At 38.8% G+C, this 14,754-nt stretch overlaps 1 long non-coding RNA gene across 1 annotated transcript in view; it reads left to right on the forward strand.

Moving 5' to 3' along the window:
- The window catches only part of LOC140847712 (uncharacterized), a 58,778-nt gene that overhangs the window by 2,320 nt on the left and 41,704 nt on the right, over positions 1-14,754 (forward strand). Inside the window, exon 2 of the long non-coding RNA XR_012127766.1 lies at positions 1,062-1,175. This is a non-coding gene — a long non-coding RNA (uncharacterized lncRNA). The remainder of the gene's footprint in view (positions 1-1,061; positions 1,176-14,754) is intronic.

Genomic DNA, 14,754 nt, shown 5'->3' on the forward strand with positions numbered 1-14,754 from the left:
AAGGAATCATCTGGCCAAGAATGTCACTAGTGCTGAGGCAGAGAAAGCCTGCACGCTAGCTCACAAGCCCCAGTACAAACAGAATCAAGGGGAAATGCTTCAGCTCTTCCCGGCATTCACAATCCTCTACAATGTGGGCCCACCATATACATCCAAACATCTCTCCCATCAGTCTCCATCAGGGCTCCTACTCCCCCAAGTTTGTCACTTGATCACATGATAAACTTAATAGCTCGTATTGTCATGGCAAAATGTAGGTATCAAACATCCTTGAGCTTTTCTCTCCTCTGCTTAACCAAACCATTTCCCAGCCTCAGTAAAGAGGTGGTTCCCACTCTTCCAATCAGTTTCCACAATTTTGTTGTTGCCTGTCACTTACAAGGACATTGCCTAGCAGGTATTACTTCAGCTCAAAAAACAGGTCACAGAAACACTTTGGGTTTTTTAAAGTCGTTTGTATGTTAAAACTCTGATCCATCTGGAATTTACTTGGGATCAGGTGTGAGTTGTAGATTCAACTTTACTTTTTTTTTAGATTTCTACCTAGTTACCACAACACCACTTATTCAACTGTCTCTTCCACATGAATGTGAACAACCACCTTGAGCATATACCAAATTCCCATATGTAGTATGTGTTTGGGTTTATTTCAGGACTTTCTAGTCTGTCCTGTTGAAGAATTACATTTTGAAAGGACTCTTCGGCTTGTAAAAGGATTCCTAAAGTAGGCCTGTTGGGTTGCCTTTCAAATTTCTAAATACTTGCTTGTCGATCATTAAGTACACAGCAAAGAACATTGGGGGAAAGTGAGAGGAAGCAATGAAGCTTAAGACTGATTCGTCAGGAACTAGTACATCTCAACAGCCATCTGAAACTGTTATGTAAGCCAGTGAGAAAATAGGAGTGGATTCATAGAAAGAGTAAGGAACCCCATTTATCTAAAACGTGAGATGCCTCAACAAAGCCACTCACCAGCTGCTGAAGAATACTTTTGAATACCAGCAAAACACTCAGGGGAAGTCCAAGGTTATATAATCTGTCTCTCTTTTATTTTTTTCAAGAAACAGAGGAAAGAAAAGAAACAGGAGGCACTGCTCTTCTACTGTAGCATCCAGAAACGGCTAGCGAGGAATTGGAGATAACAGAGCAGCCTTTGAGAGCCAGGGAATTGGAAGGTAAGGAGAGCTTGCCTGAAGTTATCAGCATGACTTCTAGAAACACCAGCTTGCTCTGTGGCTTGCTCAAGGATTTTAAAAATCAGAGATAATCTCGTGAGAGTGTGTTTCTCAAAGTACTGACAAGATATTATTGTGATCAAGTACCTTTCTAAAACACAAATAAATTTGGGAAAGAATCCTACTATCCCTTCTTGGATAAGATAAAGCAAGCTGTTTCTTACACATTCAATACTTCCTAACTGTATTGACTATGCAACCTTTTAGCTTTTGGTTTTGGTTTCGTTTCATTTTCTGTGGGCTTTCCACAGGGTTAGTGCTCTTGAGAACATACTTTGGGAAACCTCGTGCTAAGTAATGACCAGGGTGAGGAGCCCTGAGAAGTAATCCCTTGCCACGACATCATAAATTGGCCTGATTTCCTATAACAGAGAATGAGCACTACCCCTTAACCTCTATTCATCCAGTAAATGGGAGAAGCTTTTAATGCAAGCCTGTTGCTATCTACCCTGTAGGATTTCCTTCAGGTACAAGAGCATTCCTCAGAGCCTGACTTAACACTGCAGTCAGTCTGCTCCAGAAAGATCCAACAGGCCTGTTAAGATAGAATTAGATATCCAAGTAATGGCATACCACTTAGGGGCCAATTAATAGGTCAGGAACTCTCTCAATCATGTGAATCCATGCAAAAGCTTGAATCTTCGTTCCCTCATGAATTTCTACCCATTTACTACTAAAGAAGCTACAGGAAAGCCTTGAAGATTTTACAAAGGAGAATGTGTCAGCAAATTCACTTCATAGTGATGTACTTTCTGTTTATGTAAATATGAAAAAAGAAAAGGATAATATAACACCTATACCCAGAAATTGCAAATGGGAACATTTTTCATATTTGCTTTGGATCTTTTTTTAAAGAAGCATTATGGACCCAGTTGAACTTCCTCTTTGATTGCATATTGTTTCTGTTATCAATAGCATTGGTGTGTGTGTGTGTGTGTGTGTGTGTGTGTGTGTGTGTGTGTGTGTGTGTGTGTGTGTATGTGTTGACAGTTATCAGACTTTGATAAATCTTTCATTGTAAAAAATTAAATGTGTTTGTAGTGCTCTCAACAGCATCAAACACCATTTCACAAACCGGAGCACCGTAGGCATTCAATACTGGAACTGAGTAAGAAGTGTTGAATTTCTAGCTTCTGATCCATTATGTGATGACCCAGCAAAGCTCACAAGCCATTTCCCCACATTAGCAAATTGTGTGTCTCATACATAGTAGATCTTGCTCTTTTCAGTTGAGACAAAGTTTGTGTTTCATGTTATATGTAGTCACCATCTCTCAACAAGAGTAGTAAAGAATCTGTGGCCATCTTTACCACATCTTCCTTGCTTTGAGTTTGCCTTCCTGTTATACTCATTCTGTTGTATTTTTTTCCTACATCTGTACATGTTTGAAGTGGGATGGGATATTTTTCACTTCAGTTCAGTCCACCATATTGACCAGTTATCCTCCCCCTGCATTGGACCTCAATGTAGGTATCACTTCCTTGATCTTCTAAAAAGAGGTTAGGCCTCCCTCCTAAGTGTCCCCAGAAGACCCCATTTCCACTCCCATACCTACAGCTCACATGCCCTGCCCTCCAGCCATACTGTATACTAAACATTAAGCACTCTTTTTAAGACTATATTTCTCCATGCTATTCCCTCTGCCCATTTCCCTATTCTTTCCCTATTCTGCTACCATGCAATCATATTTAATTCTTTAAACATCCTTCATGAGGTAGGTCTCCCAATTTTAAAGCCAAGAAAACTAAATCTCAGATTGAGTGACGTGACTAAAATACATAGCTAGTAGAATGAGGATTCAAGCCCAGATAACCTGACTTAAAGTTGGCTGCATGTTTCCCTCCACAGTGCATGTAGCAAATGCTACCTTACTCTGCCCCATCCCCTCAGACACCCTGGGCATTTCCTCCCAACAATTGGCCACTCTGTCACTTACTGGGGGACTGGCCTCAGGCTGCTAGAGTTTGCCCTGCCTGTGTGTCCAGAGAGCCACAGGTGCCTAGCAATTTGTATCTCCTCTGGATAAATAGTGAGAGATACTGTCTATAAATAGAGTTTTATTGGTACATAGTCATACCCATTTACCTTCACACTACAAAGGCACAGTTGAGGACCTGCAACAGACACATTGGCATGCAAAACCTAAAATATTCTCTAGCCCTTTATAGAAAAAGTTTGCCAACTCTGCTCTAGATGAACATGTGAGGGAAGGACATAACTCAGATTAACTTAGTGCATTGGCAAAGAAACTCATTTTCAAACCAGTCTTCTAATCTTCAGTGCCTCTAAAAATTTTTCACACCCAATAAAAACATAATTCAATTTACAGAGGCAGTGAAGTCATTACAAGAGAATGGAGGTAGGGTAAAGGAAGAATGTGGGGATTCTATTGGTGATAGCTTGTTTAACATTTTTGAAAATAAATGACAAATGAGCAGAATCTTGTACAATTCTGCCTGATTGTTTTTTCTGTTTCCCTGTATTTTAGAAATATCCTATCATAAGTTCTTTAAATGCATTAATTTTGTCTTTAATCAAGAATTGCCAGGCCCTTTTTAGAAGGCAAAAAGACCATGCATGATTCATGGTGCTTCTTATTTTGCCTTCCCTGCTAGCAACTGCTACTTAACATTTAGTGTTAAAACACAGTACTCAGCTAGACCTCCATTCCATTTCTACTCTTTCCTCAGGGGGTTTCTGATCAAACACTTTTTTAGTATAATTTTGAATTGCTCAGCTGTGTGTGTATGTGTGTGTGCATGTGTGTTTTTAGCTATAAAAAGTCCAAAAGCCTTTTTGAAAATAGGATTTATTGATTATAAATAATTATAAAAAACTTATTAGGCAGTTATGTTCATTTTAATGTTGGTAATATTGGAATGAAAATTACATCAATATTTCCTTGTTATAAATTTACTAATTATCTTAGAGCTGCTTAGGAAAGACTCAACACTTTTCCGAACTTATATTCTGACAACAGACAGATCATGTACTAAGACCACAATGACTTTCTTCCTAGGGAAGCCTACGAATTTGATCTCAAACACTCCAAAATTACTTGTAGCTCCAGGGAATGCAATGTATGCATTGCTAGATCACAGATACATTTGTATTTGTCCAAAATAATGGACAAATGTACATTTCTATGTGTCATGAAAGTAATTTCCAATTCTATAATATGAGGAAATACTAAGATATTAATCCCTTTTTTAGATTAAAAAAGATTAAATCTGTTTGCAAAAGTACAAAAGAAAAAACGAACCAGATCAGTCATAAGAAAATCTATAAAATTCTAAACCCCCATTCCTGTTCCTCAGGAAAGCATTATGTAATTCTGTATTTAAAGAAAAAGATATTCAAATAAGACTCTTTTCAATACCCTAGAGTCTCAGTTGACCAATGAACTCGGAAAAGCATTTTCTTACTTATATGTAGTAATTGGATACACAGAATCAGGATTTCTAATGATGTTAAATGTACTCCTTAATTTGCAAGTCTTTAATGTTATAGAAGATGGGCAAATAAAATGGAAAGATGGCATTTAAACAATAAGTGCTCACATTTGCACCACACAATGCAAGAGTAGAAGACAGAATTCTTTGCCCACCAACACATTTGTTGAGAATGCCATACCTTTAGAAAGGATATTTGAAACAATGTAGATTTCATGGTCTTTTAACTTCTCAATTTATGTGTTCAGGTAATAAACAACTTATTAACTTTTGTAAGCTATCTACAATTGGCCAGCCAAATTCTCCTCAAATTGCTCCATTGCTTTGTTTGTTTCGAAACCTAAAAAGTTCCAGGGCTCCATACAGGAGAGTTTGTTCTACCGATTCCCCCATTTCATGAAAGACTAATTCTTTACAAAAATCCTGGGTTTCATTCAGAATGCTCAGATTGCACAGAGTGGATCAGGACTAATCAAATAATTCATAAAATATAGGACACCTGAAATGGCAACTTCAACTCTGATTAAATCCTGAAATGTTTTCCTTCCCTAGCTTGTATAATTCTACTAAATGCTCTTCTAAGGAAAGAGGTCAACATAGATGAAAGGTGTTTCATTTAAGTGTTTCCAAATAGTTTTTCTGAACTTTTTTATGAATTCCAAAGTAGAAAGGAACTAATTAGTATATTTTCTGCTACTTGAAAAGGTCAATAATAAACTTGGTTTATTATTAAACGAAGTTACCAGGAGCTATTTTCCAGAAATATTTAATGATTGCTAGAACTCTGTTAATAAAATGTAAACAATCCTGAGGACTTACAAAGAGGCACAACCAATGCACAACCAGTATCAAGTTTTCTCTTCACTTTGTGGTGGCATTTAAGACTGAAAGAAGCACAGGTGGGCAGAATCAACATTCTCTTCCCGCCTACAGATTTTGCAAAGTTTTTTTTAACCACATCCAGGGTGACATTCTTGCAGAAACTGAGTTTCACACATTCCAAACTAATATGACAATAATTAGCCAACCAACCAACTCTGGAGAGGAGAAAGAGAACACAAAGTTCTTAGAATAGATAGTTAAATGTAACTTTTAAATGTTCTCAAGAATTCAGCCCTTGCATTTACCTTGCCCTGCAAATCTACCAATTCCCCCCCAACCCCTCCTCACCTCCTGGTCCTGTCTTCCCAGACAGGCTGATGGAAGAGCCTTCTCAACAGCAAAATGGAACTTCCAGAAAGAAATCCACACAATGAACCCACCTAGTAAAATTTCCAGACCATAAAAATCAAGCTAAACAGTAAAGATGACAGGGGCAAAGATCTAAAGATGTCACAGTTTGAGATTCTTAGGGAAATGGCAATAGTAGATAAACCCACAGAATTATTGCAGTGTTATCATTTGGATGTATATTTAATAGGAATGAAGTAAAATAATCAATGTCTTACTATCTGGCACCAGAACTGCTCCCAGAGGAGAAGCCTGTCTGTTTGGGATATTACCTTGATAAACTCTGGCAGGAAGAAAGAATCTGCCAAACAACATGTGGTAGCTCTGGCACTTTTCATGGGCAGGGATGGATTTTCCTTCATCCTGATAGGTGGGTAGGCAGTGGAGAGAGGACAGGAAGACGAGGAGACGTGGGATCCAGAAGGGGCAGGCTGTTGCTGAGACAGCTGAAGGGCTTATGAAAGGGTCTTTGCTATGATGACTGAGCCCTTCCTAGGGTCCCCTGCAACATTTTTACCAGTTTGTTTTGCTCAGAAATGACCTAGAAGAGGTTGAGTTAACACTCACCATGTGAGCAGGAGCCCATGAGGCAAGGGCAGACAGGAAGGAAGATGAAAACCTATGTCCCACCCCAGAATTTGCCAAAATCATGGGCATGGAATTTTGACAAACTTAGGAAATTGTTTACCCAGCTCTCAGGACTAGAAGAAAACCTCTTCTAGGACCAGGGATCTCTGTATAACCTACAGCGCTAGTTGCTAAAGGATGGCGCCTGGACCAGCAGTGTCGGCATCTCACGGGAAATGGTTAAGAATCGGGGGGCTTCACTGCTGACCCACTGAAGCAAAAATTCTGGATGTGGGACTCACCAACCTGGCCTAACAGATCTTCCACGTGATCCTGATGTGCATAAAATTTGAGAACCACTGACCTTGAACAATGGTTCACTACCTTGGCTACATATTAGATTCAACTATGACATGATGGTTTTAAAATATTGATGCCAGAGAATCATCCTCAATGAATGATTCCACCATCCTAAACAAATTATACTTCAAAGAAATAAATTACTGAAAACAGGTCTACAGGCAGAAAAATCAAAGTCTCTGTTAAATTATTGTCTTCTGGTTGGATTTCCTAAAAATAATTTAATAACTCTAACTTTAAAAATCCTTGTTCAGTATTATATTTAATGCCCTCCAAAAGTGTTAATTCATCTGTTAGGCTAGTTGCCAAAAATTTCTTCTAAATTGTGGGACGACATGTGAGAGTACAGAACAGCAAGAAAGAGAGGGAAACTAGGGGGAGTAGGTTTGTGGCAAACATACTTCCTCTTCGGCAGAACTGTTGCATTAGTGGGAGCGTCATCGATCCCAGAGGAGTAGAAACAGAAACATGTGATAGTCCCATATAGATACGGCCATGCCTGCCTTAAAGGCAAAATAACTTTCACATCTAAATCCTAAGTATTATCATCTTGCTACCCAGGTATACACTATCTAAGATGGCATGGATTAGGGGTTTTGTTCATTTCATGTAGACTACCATTAGAGGGTGCTTCTTAAGGTTAACAAGGACAATTAAAAACTTCCACAGACTTCCACTAAAAAAATTCTCCAGGTTTCTGTAATGGTGAGAGCACATGTATCTAATAAGAAATCTACAGCTTTCAATGTTACACAAAACTCAAATTTCTGACTGTCTCACCAATGGGTTTCAGCCCCAGGCAAGTTCACTCTTGATTTGGTGAGTCTGAAAAATAACAGTGGAACATTCTTGGGGTGAAAGGTTTTACACCCAGCTTTATTCTCACGGTGGCAGGTCAAGTGCTAGAATTTCATCCATTTCAGGGCAAGTCTGCATGCAGCAATCCGGTCTCTGCCTCTGGGCCTCTCCATCCCCACAGCCGTCTCAGTCTCTGTCCACGGTGCTGCCACCACTCCAGCCTCTGCTCTCCTGCAGCCACACAGCCCAGAGCCCTGGGTGGAGCTCTTTAGGTAGAGTCAGTAATGGCGTATTGCCCACATGTGTGCAGTGGGCAAGCTGACCAGGGTCAGGTGAGAATCCTGCCCATAGGAACTTTCATTTTCTCTACACTGTTCTCATCTTTAAAATGGACATTTTCTCTAATTTCTCATGAATAATACAGAAAAATTGGAGGACATTAAATATCATGGTAATAGCCATGCATGCCAAAATTTTGATACCTCACTGGGTTCTAGTGAGTGGTTAAATTGGTACCATCAAAGCAATGTCTTCCTGTAATATTTATAAAATTCAAAATCTTCCTAAAGGGTCTATTCAAACTGTAATACTGATCATTTTTCCTTTCGTTGTAAAAAGAAATGCTTATTAAAAGGAGAAATAACCACCTTTCCTTAAATAAGTATAATAAATTTATGTACAGTGAGTAATATTTATTTGGAATAAAGAAAAATTTAATAGTATATGAACAAATAAGAATGCCTAACACTTGTAGAGTGCTTTCCACATAACAGGCCCCTAAATCTTTTCCTGTTAACCCACTTAATCCCCACAAGGAGCCTGAAGTAGGAGCTTTTGTTTTCATCTTCAAGTTACTGATGAGGAAACCGAGGCACAGAGAGGTTTCAGTGACTTGCCCAAGGTCTCACAGCTAATAAAAGAGCTGGGGTTTGGGCTCCAAAGTCCATACTCTAAATCAATCCTGCTTCCCAAATGAAACAAATGTCTTTTCATGAACATTTTAGTTAGAGATCTTACTGCTTCATGTAAAAAAGTCATCTGCTCCTATCCCTGATAGTTGATTAGTCAATCAGTGGGCATGATTCTGTGTTTGATAATTGTTCGGGCTCATTTCTGGCCCAAGCCTAGATGATAACATAAAACCTCCCGAAGGACGCAGACACAGGGTTCTGTTGAGTGTTTTCATGAGCACATGAGAATGGTGTTTTCTGTTTTTTTCTAAGCACACAAATTTACCCACATGAGGAAGGCAGTAAAAGACAGGTTTTCTATTGCTGTAACATAGTTCTTCCAAGTTACTCAGTCACCATTTGAAGTCCCCATCACTTTTAGAATAACACATTCTTTTCTCTCATGATGGAGTGAATCTGCTGAGATGGGCCAGGCTCTGCCGAAGAGGTGCCATTGCTCCCGGGTTGTAGTGAAACAACGAGGCACCAGAGCGTCCACGTGCCTGTCACCTATGTACTTTCTCCATCACTTCTCTATAAATTTAAAAAAACTACTGAAGTACTGGTCTGGGTGCAACAAACCATGCAGTGGAACTGGTTTTGAATTCACATTTTTTAATCAATTGAATGTTTTACTTAAGAGGTGGAAGTAAAATATGAATGGAAGATACTGAGGAGGCATGAAGCAGATAATCCTGTAAGAGTTCCAGGAGAACCAACAAATATGGCGGTGTTGCCATGGTTACCAGGTCACACACACACACACACAAACACACACACACAGAGCCTAGAATCTCAGTATCAGTGAGATATTGAAAATGTAGGAAAAGAAGCTCTTACATCTCAGGGTTGTTCTCTCCTCCGTATGCTAATTAGCATGATCTTGGCCTTTGGAAATAAGCCAGAATGAAAAAAAGTGTTTTCAGTCCTTCCTGTTGGCAAGATTCTATCCTCACTAAGCTTTTTCTCTGGAGCCTCTGTTGCATATAGTGCAATTAGAGTCACAGCGTCCTTTTAAAATGAAGATAATCTAATTAGGGAATCGGCCTGAGCTGTCTGTCACTCACGGAAGCCCACCACCACCCATAACCCAGGAAGACCTGCAGTTCTAGCTGCATCACACTTTAGCTCTACATCACCCAAGGGAGCTACTTTTGTCTCAGAGACAAAATCAGTAGTAAAAATACAACAGTTATTTGTCATTAGCCTCAGCATACCCTACAGTCACTTATTTCTTCACTATATATCAGTCAGACATTTGTAAGTGAAATTCAAATGTGTATAGTCGGCAGATCAAAAGGGTCATAACTATAACCCTTATCCAGATATTAATAGATGAAAGACAAAAAGAAAGAGAGAAAAAGGCAACTTCCACCTGTAACATGGCTTAAACACAAACAAACAAATTGGACCTAAGTGAAAATTAGGCTTCAAGTCTAAAATGAAGGAAATGGAGGATGTCTTCCTTCCTACTTGATTTGATTATTTGATTTTCCTCACATAAAAGTCTGTAGGACTTCAACAAGTTTATTCTGCCTTCCAACTGCTGGATAAGTTATGAAGGAGATAATGAATAGAAAGATAAATAGAAAGAGGGATGATATTGATGAAGTAGCAGACAGGAGAAAAACTTGTCAATTTTGTAAATCTAATAGAAGTTTGTGGGTCTAGAGATCTCAAAGTATACAGGTATGTATCTGTAGTAAATACCACTGTAGTGAATGTGAAAAATTCCTGGGTAATTTGAATTCATGTCTATTCAATATGGTCCTATTTCCAGCCGGATCCATTTCCAGACCCTACATCTAATATACATGCATTTCCACAGGAAAAAAAACAAATATGATCGCTATAATTCTTTTAGAACATCAATGGGTCACACCTTAAAATACCACCTTAGAGCAGATGACTTCCATAAAAGGGTTTGTATATGACCCTCCCAAATTTATAAACTGTCTCATATATTATCTTTAATCAGAGATTTTCAAGTTTAACAGATGTTCACTAGACTTATTACGGTGACCATTTTGCACATATATAAATGAATCATTATGTTATACAGCTGAAACTAATATGTGTGAATTATAAATCAAGAAGCCTGGCTCCAGAAAAAAAGAACTATATGTATTTATTATTGTAACACACCTTAAAGCACATATATTTTGTACATACTCATATATTCTACCTTATAATGTGCACAATAAATCAAGGAAACTCAAGAGAATCAACCAAAAAACGTTTCATAAAATGGTATACTTGGAAAAATACCTATAAAATATTTCAAAATCAAGCATTAATACCATTATATCTATAAAGAATATATTTACAAATCTATGAAACAAAATGTAGGTTTCAATAAAAAGGGCAAAAAAAACCCTATTCTCTCACACACACACACACACACACACACACACACACACACAAGTAATAAATACATCAAGTAATGCAAAATACCATTAAGAATACTTTAAAAATTTAATGTCAAGAATCACCAGAACAGCAAATTAAAATAAGATACTCCCAACATATGTCAGCTATTTAAAAGAGCACTCATGTTTCCAATGGTGTGGCAAAATAAGCATTGCCATACACTACTGTTGGAAGAATAAACTGTATAGCCTTTCTAAGAGCAATTTAACAATATTTATTTGAAATCTTAAAAATGTTCATTTCATGATTTTTGAACTAGTAGTTCTATTTCTATTGCTTTATACTAATGAAATAATCAAAAATGCAAATTTTTGTGTATGATTTATTACTATGTTATTTCCCATAAGTAAAATTAGAAGCAATATGTAGGTTGACCAATAGAGTAATATTTAAATCAATTGTTATGAAATACCAAGCAAGCATCAAAATAATGTTCTTGGAAAAGTGATGGATAATTAGGAGAACATGGTATAAATTTAGATGGAAAAGAAACAAATGACAAAATTATATTTACAGCATGATCCATTTTTAAAGGTATAGTACTAGTGCCATACCTTCATTTCATTATAAAGAACTAAAAAAGTTTTGATTATGAAGATCCTAAATCAGTGGTTAGCATACTTTTTCTTAACAGGCCAAACTGTAAATATTTTGGGATTTGCAGGATTTAATTTGTAGTTAATTACAGGCTAGGATACCAAATCAAAGCTATCATGTAGGTTCTTATATAACCATTTGAAATATAGATATTTTTTTTGAATCACTGATTTGAAAAGATACATGCACTGCTGTGTTTATTGCCTCATTATTTACAAGCCAAGATATGGAAGCAAACAAAGTATCCATCAATAGATAAATGGATAAAGAAGATGTGGGACATATGTACAATGGAATATTATTCAGCCATAAAAAAGAAAGAAATCTCGCTCTTTGCAACAACATAGATGGACCTAGAGGGTACTATGGTAACTGAAATCAGCCAGGCAGAGAAGACAAATATGATTTCACTTATATGTGGAATCTAAAAAACAAAACAAAGTAAATGAACAAAACAGAAATATGGTCATAAACAGAAAGGAGACTGGTGGTTACCATGGGGGAGAGATGGGGCTTGGTGAGTTATATATATATTTAAAGCTGTAAGAACCATTTTTAGCTTGCAGGCCATTAAGAAAACAAGCAAGACTATAATTTTTCAACCCCATCCTATATTAACTAACTCAGAAAGTTCTTAAGTGGCTTTGTATTTAATATGTCATGTTCAGTAGGTGGGAATATTAATACCTACCCTCAGTCCCTCACAGGATTGTGAAAAGGATTTGATATGTAGGGAAGCTTTTGGCAAATATAAAATGTTAAGGGGAAAAAATCACAATATGGAAGAATTTGCTCTCTCACCTGGAGTTCCTTTTTCCTCTTTTCTGCCCCCCTAAATCCTACCAGTCCTTCAAGGACTCTCTGTGGTTAAACCCTTTTCAAGAAGCCACCTCCAGGAAAAAGAAAATAGATGACATCATGAGTAGGGGGGTAGAAATCTCCTCCCAAAACCATATTTTGAAAATACAGCAAATACAACTATTACTAAAAGAATAACCAGAAGGTACAGTACACTAGCCAGGTTATACCCATGAGAACCCAACATCTCATGGATAAGGGTAAGATACAAAGCTGTAACCTTGCTGGACCCAAGCACTCCCCTCACCCCAACTCACTGACAGGAGGAAAAGAATCAGAGTGGGGAGGGAGCGGAAGCACAAGACTGTTAAATAACCCACTCTAGTAATCTGCCCAGGGAGCACAGATACACATTGCATGGTGCTCTGGATATTAGAGGAGTGGAAAAGCAAAATCCGAGACTAAGACTAAGAACAGGTTCCCACAGCAGGCTGCCCTGGGACAAAAGAAAACTGGGTGCTTTAAAACTCTTCAAGGGACAAGGGTCTAACAGGTGGACAAAATCATACTGGCACACGCAGCCCAGCAGGCTGGGAACTTTAAGGAACTTCCAGCACCCTAACCCCTTGATTGGCAATGCAGATCCAAGGACCCTCACAGCAATAGCAGCTTGCCATTCCTTCCCCTCTGCCAGCACTGCAAGCAAACCGGCTGACCTGCCATTGCTGCAGAACAGCCAGGGAGCAGCCCCACCTACAGCAACCACACAGCTTAACACAGAGGCTTCTCCCTGTGCACAGCTAATCAGCCCAGATCCAGAGGCTGCTCCCTGCACGTTGCTGAATGGTACAGACAGTGGAGATGGGTGCAGAGTCAGGAAGTCATGAAGGTGCTCTATTCTCACAGTAGAAAATGCGCCACTTGCCTGCAACCTCTGCCAGTGCCCTTGGCCATCCTGAGTGCCGCCCCACCCACAGCAGCTTAGGGGATTAACCCAGAGGCTGCTCCCTGTGCATGGTTGACTGTCACAGACAGCAGAGATGGGCACAGAGACTGGGAGGCATGAAGGGGCTTTGTCCTTGTGGCATACACATGTGCTGCTGGCCTGCGACCCCCACCAACACCCCAGGCCATCCCAAGGGCCACCCCACCCATAGCAGCCTAGGGGATTAACCCAGAGGCTGCTCCCCATGTGCGGTTAACCGCCACAGATAATGGAGACAGGTAAAGCAACCAGTGAGCAGGAAGGGACTTAGTTCTCCCAGCTGACACAAGCATCATTCACCAGCAACCACTCCCATCACCAGGAAAAGGCAGAATAACCTTGTTCAGTCCAAAATCCCTCAAACACCAGAAATATGGCTTGTTGAGACTGAAATAACTAATATTCCTGAAAGAGAATTCAAAATGAAAGTCATAAGCATGCGGATAGAGTTACAGAGAAATATTCAAGAGCTAAGGGATGAATTCAGGAGGGAGATAAGAAATGAAACAAACAATGGAAGGATTTAAGAGCAGACTGGATGAGGTGGAAGAGACTGTTAATGGAATAGAAAGCAGAGAACAGGAATACAGAGAAGCTGAGACAGAGAGAGAGAGAAAAGGATTTCTAGGAATTAAAGAATATTAAAGGAACTGTGTGACCAATCCAAATGAAACAATATTTGCATTATAGGGGTACCAGAAGAAGAACAGAGGGAAAAAGGGATAGAAAGAGTCTTTGAAGAAATAATTTCTGAAAACTTCCCCAATCTTGGGAAGGAAATAGTCTCTCAGACCATGCAAGTCCACAGATCTCCCAACACAAGGCACCCAAGGACGACAACACCAAGACATATAATAATTAAAATGGCAAAGATCAAAGACAAGGACAGAGTATTAAAAGCAGCCACAGAGAGAAAAAAGATCACCTACAAAGGAAACCCATCAGGCTATCATCAGACTTCTCAGCAGAAACCTTATAGGCAAGAAGGGAATGACATGATATATTCAGTGCAATGAAACAGAAGGGCCTCAAACCAAGAATACTGTATCCAGCAAGATTATCATTTAAATTTGAAGGAGGGATTAAACAATTTTCGGATAAGCAAAAGTTGAGGGAATTTACCTCCCATAAACCACCTCTACAATGTATTTTAAAGGGACTGCTCTAGATGGAAGTATGCCTAAGGCTAAATAGCTGTCACCAGAGAAAATGAAACCACAGCAAAGAAAGCAGACCGTCCAAATACTAACTAAATGCAAAATAAAATCAACTATCCACAAAATCAGTGAAGGGAAACACAAAGAGTTCATAATAAAACACATAACATATAAAGAGTAGAGGAGGAAGAAAAA

This window comes from Manis javanica, chromosome 2, assembly GCF_040802235.1.
Source record: "Manis javanica isolate MJ-LG chromosome 2, MJ_LKY, whole genome shotgun sequence".
Lineage (NCBI taxonomy): Eukaryota > Metazoa > Chordata > Mammalia > Pholidota > Manidae > Manis > Manis javanica.